Raw genomic sequence first — 18,605 nt, 5'->3', positions numbered from 1 at the left:
AGTCCTACTCCTACTAGGAGGAGGATTCCTCCTCCCTTGGCGCGCCCAAGGGGCCGCCCGGCCTCCCCCCTCCCTCCTTTATATACGGGGGCAAGGGGGCACCCCAGAGACACAAGTTGATCTACGGATCGTTCCTTAGCCGTGTGCGGTGCCCCCCTCCACCATATTCCACCTCGGTCATATCGTCGCGGAGTTTAGGCGAAGCCCTGCGCCGGTAGAACATCATCATCGTCACCACGCCGTCGTGCTGACGGAACTCATCCCCGAAGCTTTGCTGGATCGGAGCCTGGGGATCGTCATCGAGCTGAACGTGTGCTGAACTCGGAGGTGCCGTACGTTCGGTGCTTGGATCAGTCGGATCGTGAAGACGTACGACTACATCAACCGCGTTGTCATAACGCTTCCGCTTACGGTCTACGAGGGTACGTGGACGAACACTCTCCCCTCTCGTTGCTATACCATCACCATGATCTTGCGTGTGCGTAGGAAATTTTTTGAAATTACTACGTTCCCCTTCAGCAAGCTCCTGGTGGACATGCGCACCAGCCGCTCAGTATGGCATCTCTACATGCAGCTGTTGCGGCCGCACAAGGTACTACGATGGTTGAACCACAGTTTGGAAGACCTAGTACCACACTTGGCCCTGTAATTCCTAGAGACCCTCCAAAATCAACAACAAAAGGGAGGGCAAAGTCAAAAAGAATTCAATCAGCACTTGAGCTACATCCGAAGGGAAAGAACAAGTGCAGCTATTGTGGTTCTGTTAACCACAATGGTGCAAGCTGCCCGACCAGATTGGTGTAATGGTCAAACAGTGACCAGATGGCTGAAAAGATGTGTCGAATGGAATTGACAAATTAAACTATTTGTGGGTCTGTATGTTTGAACATCCTAAACTATTATTTTCTGGTTTACAGTTTCTTGTGGCTAACTTGCCTCACACTAGAGTTTGAGTTGCCTGGTTATAAGTTTTGAGTTGCCTGTTGTGTGCTTTGAATTGCCCCGCAGACACCCTTGATCTCCCCATAATGGTCGAAAAACTTACATACATAAGATTCTGCAATGCTAAAAATGCAGCAATTCCCTGGTTATGTAATGATCATATTATTTATCTTTTATGGGTTATTCTGAATAACTTGCCTCCCGGTAAAGCTTAAATTGCCTGTTTATGCAATTGAGTTGCCTGCTCCAAGTTCTTATGCAGGCAACTCCCCCCCTCGGCACTCCAAAAGTTCAGAAAAGAGCAAAGAAAACAACACATGCATTTACATGGATGTAGTGTGCGTGAGGGGAGAAAAAACTGACCTATGCTAACTTGAGTATGCTTTTCCATGGAGCCTTGTTGTTGGCATTGTCAACCCACGCGTTAGTCAACTGTTTCCTTATGCTTGGAATATCCTCAGCTGTGAAATTTGGAATGCCTCCCATCCATTTGCCAGCGTCAAAAACACCACAGTCGAACCTAAAACAAAAATTGAAAAAAAGAACTTTTCTAGTTAGCTAGCTTCCTCTATGTAGTAGTGTGTCACTTCTAAAAAACTGAACAAAACCATAGTTAATATGTGAAAAGAAGTGGATGCTTACTCATTGTTCTGTTTTGGAACGTCGATGTTGGTAAGCCCAAAGTCATCCAGCGAGACACAGGAACTGGCGTAATGCTCTTCCCATAGAGATCGAAAACTTGCAACCATTTTCCTTGCACAAACATCTAAAGACTTGTTTTTTAGCGTCCTCCAAGAATTAAGAGCTTCGAAACGTCGATCCCTTATGTTCATGTTAAAAATCCAGTAATGATTGCCTGTTTTAGGCTTTGTCTTGTCAATGTTCTCTAAAAGTGGGAACATAATCTGTTAGAAAAAAACAAATGGGGTTAGTATAAAAAAATAAAATACTAGAAGCTGGATTTAAGCAACTTTTTCTGTGTGCTCTCACAAGTTACGACATGGACTCAAGAAGCATAAATGCACATGCAAGTTTGGTACTTGTGTGAGTAATTTGCCAAAAAACAGAAAGATGCATAGGCAAGTTATGTACTTATGCAAGCAACCAGCCAAGAATGCACAGGCAAGTTATGGACATATGTAAGCAACTTGTCACAGAAAGCAATTTCATAGGCAAAATTTTTAGCATAAAAAGTCATATATAATGCATTGGTAAAAAGTAAAGAAACCATTGACTTACCATGTCTTTACGGTCCAAGCGATTCGACTTCTTGAACCGGGAAATGAGCTCCTTGTCGTTCAACTCCATGTTTTGCATCTGAACCTGATGTAAAAAAGAATACAGACATGACCATGACCTTTTATGAAAAAAGAAAAAGAAAGAAACACAAAACTACACTGTTAGTTGCTTCACGTTTTCTTACCGAGAACCTGACGGGCATCACGAGCTTCTTTGAGTCTGGTGGCAAGTTCATCATTATACTCTCTATACCAACTTCCATTACATGGCTCACGACAAAACCTCCCTTCTTCATTGAGTTTGCGAGCTCCCTGACTGTGACAAAGTACTTGCCATATTCAATTACCCTTGGGCTGCATGAAAAAAAAGAGAGGCATTCAGCTCACAAAATCCTTCCATAATTTGCCTACCACCATTTCAACTTAGGAAAAACACATGGGGGCATGGTCATATCAAGGAGAGATTGTTTCAAAAAAAAGAATTTCACACTAAGACAAGTTGCCTGATTCCATAAGTGGATTGCTTGTAAATACAGTTTGAATTGCCTGGATAACATGATAGACCTTGCCTGAGGAAAGTGCATTGTGCAAAAGCTGACAAAAAATAAATGAAGTAATATACTGTCATACCTGGTATCCACATCTGGTGATTCTTCTTCACTAATTCTTCCATGCAAAATAACTGATGCATACAATCTATTTGCTTCGGGTTTGGGCATGTAGACTTTCTTCTCATTATAGTCAATGAATGGTGACCTCTTGCAAGGAGGTGGCTTGATAATCCTTCTCTCGAATTGATGTGGATGCATCTCTCCTAAGCTACTACTGCTGTAAATCTTGCTGCCTGACCCCACTTCTCCTTGGTTAGAACTTTTTTCAAGTGTTTGGTACACATTTCCTTCTGCTTGCACACACGGGTCGATGCCTTCAACGTCCAACAGATAATCATCCTCGTTTATATCAATGATTGGCTGGTTATGTACTGGGAGTTCCTTGAACTCATGCTCTGCAAATGTGCTTGACCCAACATGTTGATGTGCTGTGTTGTCTCCAGATCTTGTGGGCAAATCATCTATGCCTAGATCGAAACTTGGTGCTGGGCAGTACTCTTTGAAAAAATCATTAGATCTTTCGGTGTCCCTTTGATCAAAATGTTATTTATCTTCATTTGCTAAGCTGTGATTTGTGGAGTTGGATTGGGCATTCTTGCTGTTTGGATCAACACACCTTGCAAACAGCTCACTCACAGCTAGAACATTGATTTCTAGTGCATTTGTTGCCTTCCCATTAACACACATGAATTCGTGGTACCGCTACTCCACATTAGAGAAATGGTAAGTGTTCCCCTGGCCAGTTGCTACTACTGCTTCTGGAACACTTGTGGCCTCAGGTTGGGCAAGTACATTTGAGCAGACAGGCAATTTCCCTAGGGCTCTTGGCAACTTTTGTTCTGGGATTTTTCCCATGGTTACTGCTTCTGGAACACTAGTGGCCTCAGGTTGGGCAAGTACAGTTGGGCAGACAGGCAATTTCCCTAGGGCTCTTAGCAACTTTTGTTTCGGACTTTTTCCCATGGTTATAGCTTCGGGAAGGTGTTGTATCCTATTGATCTCCGTACATAGCACTGGAGGGATGTTCTCTTTCTCCTTTTTGTATCCTACATGATTTAATGATCGAGCCTCAGGTGATGCCTTGAAGTCTTGCACCTTGGCCCTCTGGATACCATTGGCTGACTGCATCACATTTCCCCGAGACAGGAAAGGCACTTGACCATTTAAGTCACCTAGTGGTTGTGCTCCGCTGTGGTTTCCTGTGCTTACTAGCACTGTGGGTCCCTCCTTGAGTTGTACTGGCCTTACTTTTGTGGGGTCCAGTGTTTCCTCTACAGAACTTGCCTGAAAAGCAGCTGGTCTTGCTTCCTCCTTAGACTGAATTGCCAGAATATGTGATCCACTTGCTTGACATTGGGAATGAAAATTACCCGAAAGCTTTGGATCTACTCCTGTAGGTACTGCCTCATATCCAACTTTGCTGCACGGGGGTGTTGCTGAGCTTGTTGGTGTACTCTTTACCACCTATGTTTTGGCATTCCCATAAATTGCCTCTTTTGTTTCAGAATTTGCTTGTTTTGCTGCTGAGAAGGACCAGATTTTTTCATGGCTGACTGCCTTGGCTTTCCCCCTTGGCCGTAACCGGGATTTTCGGCACGATATGCTTGTGGATGAATTGCTGTTTTGTTCATCACAGATGGCTCCAATACGAAACTGACAGTTTTCTTCATCTTCTTTGATGGAGGGAGTGGTAGTAGTTCGTTTCGACAAGCAATCTTCTGTTCTGTAGCTTCATTTAGAGCGGCGCCAAATTGTCTCATTATTTTCTGCCGAGTCGCCTTTGGGCATATTTCCTTGGGGTTGAATGTGAAGCCCAAATTCAAGTCTTCCCCCCTCAACAACTTTTCGAACATCCTCTTCGCTTTGGTTGCCATGGTTATGTCATCAATATCCCACATTTCTTTCACTTCAAAAAAAGGGAAGCGTGGTTCCTGGGAAACAGCAGTTTTGAATTCTGTCAACACAATGTCTTTCATACAGATGCTATCTGCCTCATCCAATCCTTTTGCCTTTCTGTCCCTCTTCTTTTCAATCAGAAATTGCAGCGTGCTTTGTTCATCATCATCGCTGCTTGGGTTCTCCGCTACGGGATCCTCGTCCCGATCGGAGCCACCATTGCTGCCTGAACCACCGTTGCCACCTCCGTTGTCATCTTCATCATCTTCATCCTGCTTCCCTTCCCCATCATCTTCCTTGTCTTTGTCATCCCCATCGCCTTCTTCATCGTCATCGTCCTCCTTTCCTTCATCATCTTCTTTTTCGTCATCCTCTTCTTCTTCGTCATCATCATTGTCCTCGTTCCCCTCAGTTCCGTCTTCCGTCCCCATGTCAACCGTTTGTCGTGCTCCCTGGCTACTTGATTTCCCCTGAACTCCACTTGATCCATCATGACCATCATCGCTGTCTGAACTTTCATCGCTGTCGCTTTCATCACTACCTTTATCTCTGCCACCTCCCTCGCTTTCACTGTCGGCTGCCTCGCTGTCGTCGCTGTCTGAATTAAACGACTCCTCCTCACTTGGTAAGCTGTCTCTTCCGGCTGGTACTCGCTTGCTCCTTCTGTTAGACTGCCGCCTGCTTGTCTCCGCAGTAGTAGGATCTACCTCCTTTGTCCCCCATTCATCATCATCTATCTTCCCAACCCCAGTCACGAGCTTCCCCACTGCATGAGAAATTACGGAACACATTTCGTGCACCAACCCTGTGAGCTTCTTTTGCTTCTGTAAAACATAAAAGTGGATGGTAGAGAACATGATAAGTACATATCTTCTATTGAAGATTCTGAAAGAAAATGGTTGAACGTACAAATGGCGATAAAAAGGGGAACAACAGTGAGAGCAAAAAACCAGTGCTCGATAACTTACTGATTTGTCATATGACTCGGGCAATCTTGCGGCAACAAATTTGGTGATGTGGTCCATACTGCCAAACAAGCTATCATCCGCACACCGAGAAAACTCCGTCTTGAGCTGGTGGTTTATAGCAAAAGAAGATTAAAAAAAACTATGAGTGACAACAATTCTAGCACTCCCAAACCAAAAAAGAACTGAGAAATGAAGAAAAACAGTACTACTAATAGTCTTTAAATTCTTGCAACCATTAAGACACTCCCCCCCCCTTGTTGCTTACTATTAGTGGATACTCTAATCAACAAAAATGAAGAACTAGTATGCAAGTTGCTAGTTTTCAGAACATAAGTTTCTTGGGTGGTTGTATAAATTTGCTACTTTTCAACATGCAAATTGCACAGACAAAAAAAGAGCTAAAAAGATGTACTCCAGCAGCTACTGTTAGAATACAACAACCAAACAAATCCTTCATGTGAACATAATCCAACTATGTGCATGGCACTTGCCCAAAAAGATACATTACCTTGCATGCTCTTTCAAAGTGAATTGCCTACTCTAAAAAATGGTAGTGTTGCCTAAAAACAATATGACAATAAATATATATCCTAAAACAAAAAAATTGAGTTACCCGCAATTTGCCATATTCTCCTGGAGCCTTCCTGTCCTTCTTGATAACTCTGGAGATTAAATCTGAATTCCAGACTGAAACCATTGGTACCAAGTTCGGGATTGGCTCATCAACATCCAAAGAGTCTAGGTACAATAGCTGCGTATAGACAAGAAAAAAGAACAGAAATGTTTAAGTTACCTAATGATTGCAAAAAGAAAAGATAAGATAAGTAAACAATTGATGCTTAAAAAAACAAAACAGTTTGAAGCACTTACAACAAGGTGGAAAACACAACAACAAACAGCATTCTTGTTAGCACGCCCCGAAGTGAACGCAAGCTTTAATTGATCAACAACAAACTGGCATATATTGGTTTCCGTTATTCCATTGACATCCATGACCGCCGGGAAACTCTTTGGGGAAATGCTCAAACTAGTTGAAGGGGCAAGTAAGCACGAAAAAACAAGAGCTAGCCAAGCGCGGACAAAGTCATCATCATGAGATCCTCCCATGTCTACGATCATCTTGCACCATTTCTGTGAGGGTTGGGGAGTTCTTCGATGTGATGTTATAAATACTGTAGATTGCATTTGTGATTTCAGGCCGATTCTCGAAGCACACCTTCCTGCCCCTGTTGGGCAAACCCCATATCCTACGGACACTAGAGGCATCTACAGGAATCTTCCCCCTTTCTGGAATGACTATCTGCGAAATCTCCGGGTCGTAATGCTTCATTATCCACTGGCTAAAATCTCCGGGCATGCTACTTGCTGCAAGGTCCAGAATGCCGCCAAATTCTTTTTCGATGATGACACCCTTTTGGTCAGGAACCAAGTCCTTGTTCAACTTGAAGAGCCTTGCAGGGGATGCCCTGTTCCTACGACCCTATTGCACATAAGGGAAAAACAAAAAAAGGGAATTAGCAAAAAAGAAAGGGAAAAAGGTTCATCACAACATAGGCAACTTATGCATCATGCTGGGCAACTGCTCAGTGAAACTGAGGCAACTATGCAAAATACCTCAGTTCCTCCCGTCTTCTGGCGTTTTGCTTTTGGAGGTTGGTCGACGTCTGCACATTCGACATTTTTATTCCCAGCATCTGCAGCTTGGCTCTCATTGCTATTGTCGTTACTAATGATATCATCAGGGCGCTTCCCCCTTACAGCGGCTGCTTTAGTTCTCATACGCTTGTACCCAGTTATTGGTGCACTGCTCCGTGGCTGGAAGATAGAAACCACAAAAATAAATAAAAAATGGAAAACAAAATCTGTTATGTACAGGAAGAACATAAAAACTTCCTGAGCATGTGCACACCTGTGTTTGATGCTCTTCATCCCCATGAGATGCAAGGTCGTCATGGCTTGATCCAGCAGGTCCATCCTGTTTTGACTTATGACTTGTCCCAGCCATCTAATTTCTGTTGCATATTTAAAGGAACAGCGATTTAAAAAATGTGGGCAGTGAAAAGCGTCGTAAACTATCTGATTTTCAATATATGTTACAACATTAATACAAAAGTACATACAAAAAACCTAAGTAAAACATGACTACAAGGAACAACAAACAAATATTGCACAACAATCACCAGGCAACGCATGTTGGCATTTAAGGCAAACGGCTAAGAAAGCTTGAGCAAATTTGAGATTACACAAATGCAGTATATATGGTGGCTGCTAGGCAACACAAGTTGGCATTTCAGGCAAATGGCTGAGAAAAGCTTGAGCAAAAGCCAGGCATTACACAAAGACACTAGGCAAAAAATGGTTGAGGGCATGTTAGGGCAACTGACTAACAAAACCTTCACAGCCAGGCACACTATGCAACAGTTGAGGGCAATTCAGGCAACTGACTAGGAAAACTCCAGCAAAAAAGCCTGACAACTCAGTCACAAAACTTAAGCGAAACTGACATACATATCTACAACTCAGTCGAAACAAACACGAGCGTCGAACCACAGCACATGAACCTAATACACAAACATTTCAACAACATGAACCTATAGCATAGTTCCATTTGTTGTAAACTATCTGATTTTCACTATATTACAACTATCCTATAATTGGCCCTATTACCCTCCCTCTACATTTCCTATAGAATCTGAAACAAATCAAGGCACCTAGAACAAAAAATCACAGAATGAATTCTCGTGAAATGCTTAAAACTATCCTACAAAATAGCCCTATTAACCTCCCTCTATTGAATTAATTCCTACCTCACGCACACACAAAAAATCACATGTACATTTTCCATTGCTAAATCATTACTGTCCTGCACTAAATCAAAACACACTGTGAAACCACCTTCGTAGGCGACACACAAACCATATCAAGCAAGTCACTCACAAAAAACAAGGCAACATTGACATGGGAGAGGCATTACTGTCCTGCACTAAATCAAAACACAATGTGGAACCACCTTCGTAGACGACATACAAACCATATCAGGCAAGTCACTCACAAAAAACAAGGCAACATTGACATGGGAGAGGCATTATTGTCCTACATTAAACCAACAACACTGTCAAAACACCTGCACAGGCAACACATGAACCATATCAGGCAAGTCACTCACAAAACAAGGGCAACATTGACATGAGATAAGCATTATTCTTGTGCACTAAATCAAAACACTGTCAAAACACTTGTGCAGGCAACACATGAACCATATTCAGGCAAGTCAGTCACCCATCAGGATCAACCTCAACATCTACAATACCGAAAATCTACAGCACCAAGGCTTGCCTTCGAATACTACAACCAATCCTAGTTCACCAATAGCCTAGGAACACGAAATGCCCCGTGTGGTCGTCCCTCTCCAAATTAACGAGTTCTCCATCAATTCTACCATCTGCTACTCGATTTCGTCAACTTATTCAAACGTGGAGGAGCGCATCGACCCGCCACGATTCGGCACCTCTACAACAACCGCACGACGGCCGCACGCGTGCCGTTTCTCCTCTGTCCGCGGCGAAGCGGCAGAGCGCGTCGATTTGGACAACCTAAACGCGGAGGACCGGAAGAGATCGATGGGCATACCAGCGGATTCGCCGCGATTTTGCCCCTCTACGCCAACAGAACAACGGCCGCGCACGCCGTTCCTCCTCTGCCGCGTCTCCGGTACTGCTCCTTCCGCCGCGGCCTGCAGCGCGACGTCCCTCCTCGGTCGCGTCTCCGCCGCTGCACCGCGTTCCTTGACGCCGCGCCCGCTGTCCCGCCCTCACTCCGGCGAAAGACGACCGCCGAATCGCCGACACGCCGCCCGCTGCTCTCGGGTCTCGACCGGTGGATTTGGGGGATGGGTTGGGGGGATTGGAAGGCGAGATCCGCTCCGCTGCGGTCGGGAGCAGTTTCGAATGGGAGGGATGGGGAGTGGAGAGGAACAGGAGAGGGGAGCGAGACGCAACCACACTGAGCGCCCAACGGGTCTCGACCACGACGCCACGACCAGGGGACACCTGGCGCGCGCATCGACGGTTTCGCCCTGTTTCCACCAGAAACGCGCGTGACCGCGAGATGCCGATCGGACGGCGCGCAAGCCCGGCTGCTCTGTAAGACAAATTAGCATCCGCCCACTTTTTAGGATTTAGGTATCTTTTTTACTTCACATTGCTAGAGTTTTTATGGAAGGATGGAATCTTTTTTTAAGGCAATGATGGATGCTTTCTTTCTATCGCAGCAATGTTGAACGTGTCATGAGCCTTTTTCTAGACTCTTTCTGCTACGTAAGTTTTCTTTCTATCTCTGGCTTTAATTATTTAATCCAACAGTGTAATTAATTCTGAAGATGTGGATCAATGAGAAGGTTTTAATGGTGCCTCCAATTAGTAAATACTATAAGATATAAGATATAAGATATCTCTACTCCTAATGAAGCAGTTGGTGAATAATCCACGCAGTTTTATTTTCGCTGGTTTATTTTCGTCATCCCCCACCACCGATTTTTTTCGTCATCATCCCCTCCCACACACCGAACCGGTGGAAAAAAAATTCAGAAAAAACAGCGCACATGCCCCGCTCCCTCAATCCCTAGCTAGCCATCGCTCCTCTCCTCTTCTCCACCCGCTGCCGCCGCCGCCACCGCACCTCAATCCCGAGACATTTCCTTCCCTCCCTCTATACGCGCGTTCGCGGATGCGATCTTCCTGGCACCGTCGCCTTCGCGGATCCGCCGCCGCAACCATCGCCTCGTCCCCGTGCGCCGCCGTCGCTCCCTCTCCCAGCGCCCGAGCATCCCCGCCGCTCCCTCTCCCAGCGCCGCCTCCTCTGCCATGGCCCCTCCCCTTGCGCCCCGAACTGCCTCACGCACCCCTCGCCCGTTATACCACAGAGGAGGCGAAGACAGCGGCAGCGCGCCGCCCTACTTCGCCGGTCGCCGCCTCGGCTGCACTCGACGGGCGCCACGCCGTCTCCTCTCCATGGGAGTGGAGGATGGCAGCAAGGAAAGTGGATCCACCTGGCCATGGGGATGGCACTACGACCCCTGCCATCCTCCCGCATCGCCGTGCCTTCCTGCATAGTCGCCTCTGACCTCACCATGTAGGTAACCTCACCCATGTCCCCTCCGCACCTCCTTCCACTCCATCCCCGACCACCCCCTTCCTCTCATCTCATGCCCATTGTGGTGGCCTGCAGCTCCTGTGACGAGTAATGGGGATGGAAATATATCAACGATGGGGTGTGGTTCGTTCCTGTTAGGTTTTTTTCTTTGACGATGCTGCTCCTGGAGCACCAACTCAAAATTTTCTCATATACTGGTGTTGCCCGAGCACGAGCACAAGGCGACATTTTTGCTGGCCATCTTGTCTTGTTCAACATCTACTGGTATGTGACCTGTTTGATGAAACGCTGTACCAACATTGTTCTTGGATTTTTTTATTGCTGGTTGAGTTGAGACATTGCTCGTCAGCACACGTGAATGAATACTTCTTTTTGGTGTTTGAAAAAAGTAGGGGAGGGGGAGGAGGCCAGCAACAGGAGAAGGTGCATGCCAGCGAGGAGGGCGAGCAGAAGGGTGAAGTGGAGGACAATCGGGGGGAGACGTACGTGCCGTCGGGATTGGTCTCCTCCTCTTTCAATCTAATCGCTTAATCTTTGTGATGTTTTTGTTTTTTAGGTGAGCGCTCAGGCCTATGTTTGTGTTGTTCTCGACTTGAGTATATGGGGCTCGAATTGTGATGGATATGAGGTGAGGAAAGGTTTGGTATGCAACTCACAGTTCTCTCGGTATGTTTTTGGTACATGTTCAGAATATCTGCCTTCCAGTTTATCCTAAAGTATTTTAGCCTTAATTTCTTTTCATTTAGATAGATGTGGGTTATGCTAATCTGGCTGGTGGGTTATGCTAATCTGACTGGTAAGTATGGTATTGTAGCTACTGTACATGTCCCTCAATTTCCCAGTTCCATGTGTCAGGATGCTAATATGGGTGTTAATATATTGCCTTCCATTTTGTAATATGTTATGCCGCCGCCGTCCGTAGCAACGCATAGGCCGCTTGCCCAGCTCCCTCATTCCGGGCAAGACACCACGCGTCGGAGCTTGTCGGGAGGCACGGAAGGACGAACAGAGTTCTACTGGTGATCCATGTTGTCGCTGATGGTGTCATAGGATCTGCGGTGCACGTGGACAAGGCGATGGGGCTGCCAACATGCCTCCTCTTCACCACAGCGCGTGTGGATTCTTGGGCTACCTCAACTTGGATCAGCTTTTTCAAGAGGGGATGCTTGCCATTCAGAGGTAAATGCTGCTCTTCAATTTTGTTGTTGTTTGATTTGGCTTGCAGTTTCTACAAATGATGTGAGGCTTGGCTTTGGGTAGTACATCATCTGCTCCAGTGTCTAATTGCATGCATAACAATCACTTGATTTGTGCGCTTCAACCTTCAAATAGTTTGTAATTTATAGAATTCACTACGGCACTTGTTCATTCATGTATATGTGGCAGGATCTGATGGAGAAGATAAAGACAACTAATACGCTGAAAATGATTTTACATCCTGGTTCGAAAAGTAAAAGGGAAATCTTCGAGTAGAGGTATGTTCTACTGCAAAGGAACTTCCCGAGGGATCTCATTGAAATTGAAAGTATGTTTCTTTTTTTATTCCTAGATTTTGAGCATCTTGAAGGTTCATCACTTGATTTTCACTACTACATCATGTTTTATGTAACTCCACACCACCACAATCTGGTAATGCAATTCGACCTCCCTTTCTCTGTTCTGAGTCAATGTTAATCATCCGACCAGAGTTGGTCAATGCTAGAGGATTTGGCTTGGTGGTGGCATTGCATATAGCAGCTTGTGGAATGGTAATGTTGCTACCGTAGCCTTAATTGTTTTGTAGTTTCATTCTAGGAAGCATTTAGGCTGTTATGAACCTGGATGTTTCACTTCAGGTTGGTTAATTCAACTTCTTGCTGTCACTGATGTATTGTTTTTCTTTAACCTGCTAGGAGTCTTGGGTACTGTCATGGTTATGATGTCGAACAAAACAACCTTCATCGACAGGTACAAATAATTTAGGTTGTGTTTTTCCTTGTGTTATCCTGTCTCTATTTTTTTTATTCATGTACCTTTGTATAGTTGTATCCCCTTTTAAACAGTAGAGATTTATTGGCCAAGAGAAACTCTTGTTACATTTGAGGCTAATATCTTGCTAATTTCAGTTATGTTATTGTGAAACCAAGACCTTGGAAAATACCGGTTGTTGATCCTAACAAGTATTTGTGTGCAGTATACTAAGATTGTTATGTCTTGCTTTAAATCTTCCTGTATATAAGAAAATTTAAAGTAGCACCAGAACTTCTTAAACTAACCAACCAACAAATATATCAGCATATTCACGGTTACGACAACTCACAAATAGAAATATTTTGCTGGCAATATCTACCTAATACGACTGAAGATAAATGTTCTTGACGTGTGCTGCTTGGATAAGAGATTTGATGATGCTAATTGTGAACTTTACCTGGCCAATAATCCGCGACATTGTGATGGTTGCATAGATTAGAAAATGAATGGACAATGTTTTTTTTGCCATCTTAATGTTAAATAATTACCATGTACCTTAGTACCTATACATAATATTTTTGTATAGCAAAGGTGATGGCTAGATCATAAAATTGGCGGATTTGCATGCCTGATTTGAAAGTACAATTCGTACTCATAGTGAGATTTTTTTATCGCTCAATATATCAGATGCTTCATTCTTGGGTGTTCATTATATATCTTATTACGATGAAGACATACTTCCCATTGTGTTATCCTGCTAATGAATGTATTCAATTTATAATGTAGTGGCTAATTTCATGAACTAAATAGGTGTTATAGAATTTTTTCTTTTCATTTTAATTGTGTATATGTAGTTCTGCACAACACGCCTTCTTGCTGAGTTATATCAACAGAAGCCAGTATGCTAAAATTAACAAAGCTCTTATGCGACATTTACTTATGTGATGTGGATCAATCTAAACAAGTTTTTTTGGTTAGTTTGTCTATTTTTTCAGGGATAAACTGCCTTAACCGAAGCAGCATATGTTGGAGAATGTAGATTCAGCTTTCGTTTCGGTAGCTTTTGAGGTATCCTATACGACTATGAGTGATATACTCTCCTGTCTCCTCCCTCCATTTTACTCGAGTTAACCCCTGTACGCACATCTCTATGTCTGCCTTCAGGTGCTTTTCCATTTTCTACATATAATGTAATTTTATGTATTTTCAAGCTCTTACTGTACCAGACTAAGTGTGGTTATATTATACGTATATCTCTTTGGTTAGGACAATTGCAGCAAGGAAGTAAGCCAAAGAGAAAATGTCGGTGGCTTCAAAGGCCTGACCAGGTTCACCCATGAGGTCTCCCCAAAACTTCACAAGTCATCTAAATTGGTTGATTCCTCTGGTTCTGCACTGCACATATTTTTCTAGATTCTACACATCAGAAAATTCTCGTGTACTCGACTACATATTTTCTGTAGTTTCTTTCTCTGGCTTATTTCAAGTAACATGGAGATGTCTTGTGATTTTGTTTTGTTCATAAAGATGCGGAATCGAGAGGAGACCTAGAAAAACTTCTTCTTAATTGAGAAAACACTCATTTCTGGCATAATCCGGTAATCCCACTCAAGGAGAAGCATCATCACTTAACGTGTTCATATTACCACCAGAAGAATTATCATACTTGCTGGCTCCTCCCGGACAGGAAGGGTTCTGATCAAGGCTTTGTTGGAGGTTCCTCAGAATGCACATCATTGAGAGGCAGAACTTCTTTGTTGCCCCCACCATCTCTGATCAAGACTTTGTTACCACCTTTTATTTGCGCAATACCTACAGTTAATAACACAATGAAATAAGCTTTTTTTAATGGGAACACAATGAAATAAGCTAGCTTTACATTATATCCTCAATTGTTCCAGCTAAGGTTGTTTTCAGTGTTGTGTATTCTTATCGTTACTCTCTATATATAAGTTTGGAGACATCATGCATGTTTTGTTTATATGCCATGCGTGTTTGTGTTGTTGTATTCAGGTCGGAAACACTGGATCAATGGGCTCTGAGGTGACTTCTTTATGGTGCAGAGGTTCTGGGATTTAACAATGTCAAGTGGGCCTCGATGATGATGATGATTCCAGAAGGTTAGCATTTCTTTTTCAAAACATGATTTTGATGACATGGTTTTTTTCTGTGACTAAATCACTATGGCATCTCTCAGCGAAGGATCAACTAAAGTGGCATTCGAGGCAATAGAAATGGGAAGATCAGCCTTCTTTCTGGATTCAGGCTTATCAAACACTTTTGGGTTCAAGATTCAGGACAAAAAAGGCAGGATGTACATATTTAACTCTGGTATGCACTCTCATTTTGTTATCACGCTAGCTGGAGTTATATCGTCGCTCTTTTTCCATGTCATGCCCAGAATTTATATTATAGCCTGTAAGGTTCAAGTGTGATGTTCAAATTTCAGACACGAGTAGACTGACAGAATTACCGAAAAAGGTTTTCGCCCCGCTTTATATATAAAGCAATGATCAACAGCATCTGATACAAGCACACACCCTCACAACACACGCACACACACACCCAAGGCAGGATACATAAGCGCTGAGCGCAGCAACACCAACCCAAGCACTACACTAAGGGGTGAAGCCGCATATGACGAACCGTGGGTTCCAAGGCGGCGTCTTTAGGAAGGGAACGACACCGGAACGCTGCCACCGCCCGATCCGAGGATCCGAGTTTCCCCTAGAGCAACACGACGGGCAATGAGAGCCGTGACGACGCCTTCAAGAAGGGAACGAGTTTCACCGCCGCCGGTCCGTCCGAAGATAGAGCAGGTTTTCACCCCGGGCACCACTCACCGCCACTGAACGCCACACCCCAGCTACCATGCCGCCCACACGGCCGTGGTAACCGGGCAGCACCAAGCCACGAGCTCTGCCCATGAGCACCGCGGAAGCACCACCAGTGCCGCGACCCAATAGGCCGGCCAAACTTGGCCTTCATCGACCCGTTCTGCAGCACCGGGCGCGAGACGAGCTCGGTCCTGCTGTCGGGCGCGAGACGAGCATGGTCCTGCTGCCGGGGGCGAGACATGCTCGGTCCTGCTGCCGGGCGCGAGACGAGGTCAGTCCTGCTGCCGGGTGCGAGACGAGGTCAGTCCTGCTGCCGGGCGCAAGACGAGTGATGGACCACAGCGGGGGAAGGCCAGCCCTTTGACGAAGATAGCGGTCGGACGCCGCGAAGATGGCTCGAAGGTCGAACTAGGCCGCCTACAAACGAACTGACGCCAGAAATCCAGCCGCCGCCGCAGGCAACCCGCCAAGCCACCGTGGTGCCACGCCGGGCCAGTGCCCCAACCCCCGCCGCCCGGCGATCTCGAAGCATGACAGACGCCAGGTGCACAACCACCAGCACGGTAATGTCGATTCTTTAATGACTTGGCAATGACATTGATAAATTGAACCTACATCAAATTCTGGTATTGGTCAAGCTCCATTCTCTACATATGTGCCTATATACCTATATCACTATGTCAGTTCTCTAATGTTTCTTCTTTTCCTGATACCATTTGATAGTACGAAGATGATGATCACCATACTCTCATCGGATACCGACCTTATACCGGCTGTGGACCATGCAAAACAAATCGGTTGGAAGGTAATAGGAGGCAAATTCAACCTTCTCCTTTATTCATACAACATTACTTAATGAGAATATTAAGAACATAACTGGATGGGCTCACATTTATTTGTTGTGTCATATACTATACAGGGAGATACCATCTGTCATACTTTTTAGTTTTGTATAGGTCGCGCTAAGGATTCAACAAATGATGACCAATGTGATGTGCAAAGATAAAAGTAATAGACCATCCGAAGTTTACTACATGTTCTTGTCTTCTCTGTCTACTGCATATTTTTTCTTGTAACATTTGATATATTGAAATAAACCGCAAGTTGTGACTGAAAGAGTATACATTTTTTATTTATGTAAAATTTGGCAACAAAAAGTTGTAGCCTTACCAATCATGCGGTGTGGGTGCTCACCGCCGCCGTAAAAGTGGGGGTTTAGAGGTATGGCCATGGGCAACAGTGGACCATCAGAGAAGGTGGCTCAGGCAGGGCGGCACACGACATCGGCACCAGCTGCAACCAGTGCCGAAAGGTGGGTGATGGGAACTCAAGGAGGTAGAAGACGACAACGAGCATGGAATTTTAGAAGAGGGGTGGGGTGGGGTAGAGGGATGGTCGGGGGCAACGGTGGACCTAAGGAGAAGGCGACTCAGGCATGGGAAGAAAAGGAGGATGCATGAGCTTCAAATCTGATTGAATGCAGTCAGAAGATGGAGACTTGAAGGAGGAATTAGTGAAGAATGGGAAGGTGAATAGAACAGGGAAACCAATCAAATACGTGCAGGTATGACATGGTGATTTTTTTAATCTCTTGAGAATGTCAAGATTTTTCTACAGTTACATATATACAACTGAATCTTAAAGGAAAAAAAATGATTAGGTACACCATAGAATTAGTCTCACTTGGTTTATTTATTACTCTGTTTTTATCAACCAACATGCTTGCCAAATTTATAATTTGTTATTTGCTTACCCCACTACAATATTCTCCTAAGACATACTCCCTCTGTCCCAAAATTCTCGTCTTAGATTTGTCTAAATACGGATGTATCAAGTCACGTTTTAGTATTAGATACATCCATATCTAGACTAATTTAAGACACAAATTTTGGGACGGAGGGATTATATATGTGTACTCGGACAGAAACACAAAAGCTTTGTGTCTTGATGTGCATTGGTTGATTAAATGTCCGTGTATATCTGCTTAATTTTCTAACCAAACACAAAAGCTTTGTGTCTTGACTTGTTCGTAGAAGTGACGTAATTCATGGTACAAGCCTAATAATTTGAAAATATTTTTACGGTTCAATATTCCTACGAGGGGAGTGAGTGGAGACAGCAATGAGTGGCTCAGCACGTCAACTAGCTGCCGCCTATGAGGGGAGTGAGTGGAGACGACCAGATCTATGTGGTAGAGGGGCGATGGAAGCTCGAGCGGAAGGTTCCTCGCCGGCATCGGAGCAATTTGTTGGGCCAGATCGACCCTAAAGCTCCTGCATGGACGTGAAGTCATGTCATTATTAAGAAGTTCAATCTTTGAAAACTAAGAATGTGGCGCTGTGTAAAAATAGAAAGGTGCTAGAAACTTGGCTCTGACCAATTTCGTTTGTAGCTGTGAGCATTGCTAATTTCTGTCAACATGAAAAATATCTGGACAACTTATATAGCTACCATACTGAACAAAGTTGTTTGATTAATGTAACACTCCTGAATAGATTGGTGTGTGTTCCATGTCATTTGGTCTGCTTTACACTAACAGAATAATTTTGTTAGTGCCTGGTCTATTAATATTGACTTGGGATAAATGTGCTTGATCTATTAATATTGATTAGAGAGAAATGTGCTTCCAAAATGTTATCTTGACAGCAACATTGCAGTTGTTTTTCCAAAATGTATGTTAAACATAGGTGTCAATTTTGGAGCAGATGATAGATTGTTGTGTTGATTTGATATTTTAATGACAATTCATATCAATGATTATGCTTTGCCCAGTGTGAAACACACGAAGAAGAAGAAGAAGAAGAAGGATTGTGGGAGAGGGAGGGGAAGAGAAATATGACAAGGAGATGCATTTACCATGTCACGAGCATGAATGTCATCAAATGTAAATAGTCTAACTCTCCACTACTAGGAAAAGGGCTATAGATGGAATTGACACTAATGGCGCACCAGACATGTGATGCGCCATTAGTATATACTAATGGCGCACCATCTTCTGATGCGCTTTTGAAC

General features: G+C 44.2%; 1 long non-coding RNA gene across 1 annotated transcript; it reads left to right on the top strand.

Moving 5' to 3' along the window:
* Positions 1-11,571: 11,571 nt before the first annotated feature.
* Positions 11,572-16,685, top strand: LOC119289868. The gene is made up of 9 exons (XR_005141632.1): positions 11,572-11,985; positions 12,193-12,281; positions 12,356-12,753; positions 13,735-13,920; positions 14,023-14,097; positions 14,770-14,876; positions 14,954-15,087; positions 16,317-16,398; positions 16,513-16,685. It is a non-coding gene; the product is annotated as an uncharacterized LOC119289868 (long non-coding RNA).
* Positions 16,686-18,605: the final 1,920 nt, after the last annotated feature.

Source organism: Triticum dicoccoides, chromosome 4A, assembly GCF_002162155.2.
Source record: "Triticum dicoccoides isolate Atlit2015 ecotype Zavitan chromosome 4A, WEW_v2.0, whole genome shotgun sequence".
Taxonomy (NCBI): Eukaryota; Viridiplantae; Streptophyta; class Magnoliopsida; order Poales; family Poaceae; genus Triticum; species Triticum dicoccoides.
The sequence above is the reverse complement of the archived record's forward strand: the minus strand, read 5'-3'. Positions and strand labels throughout refer to the sequence as shown.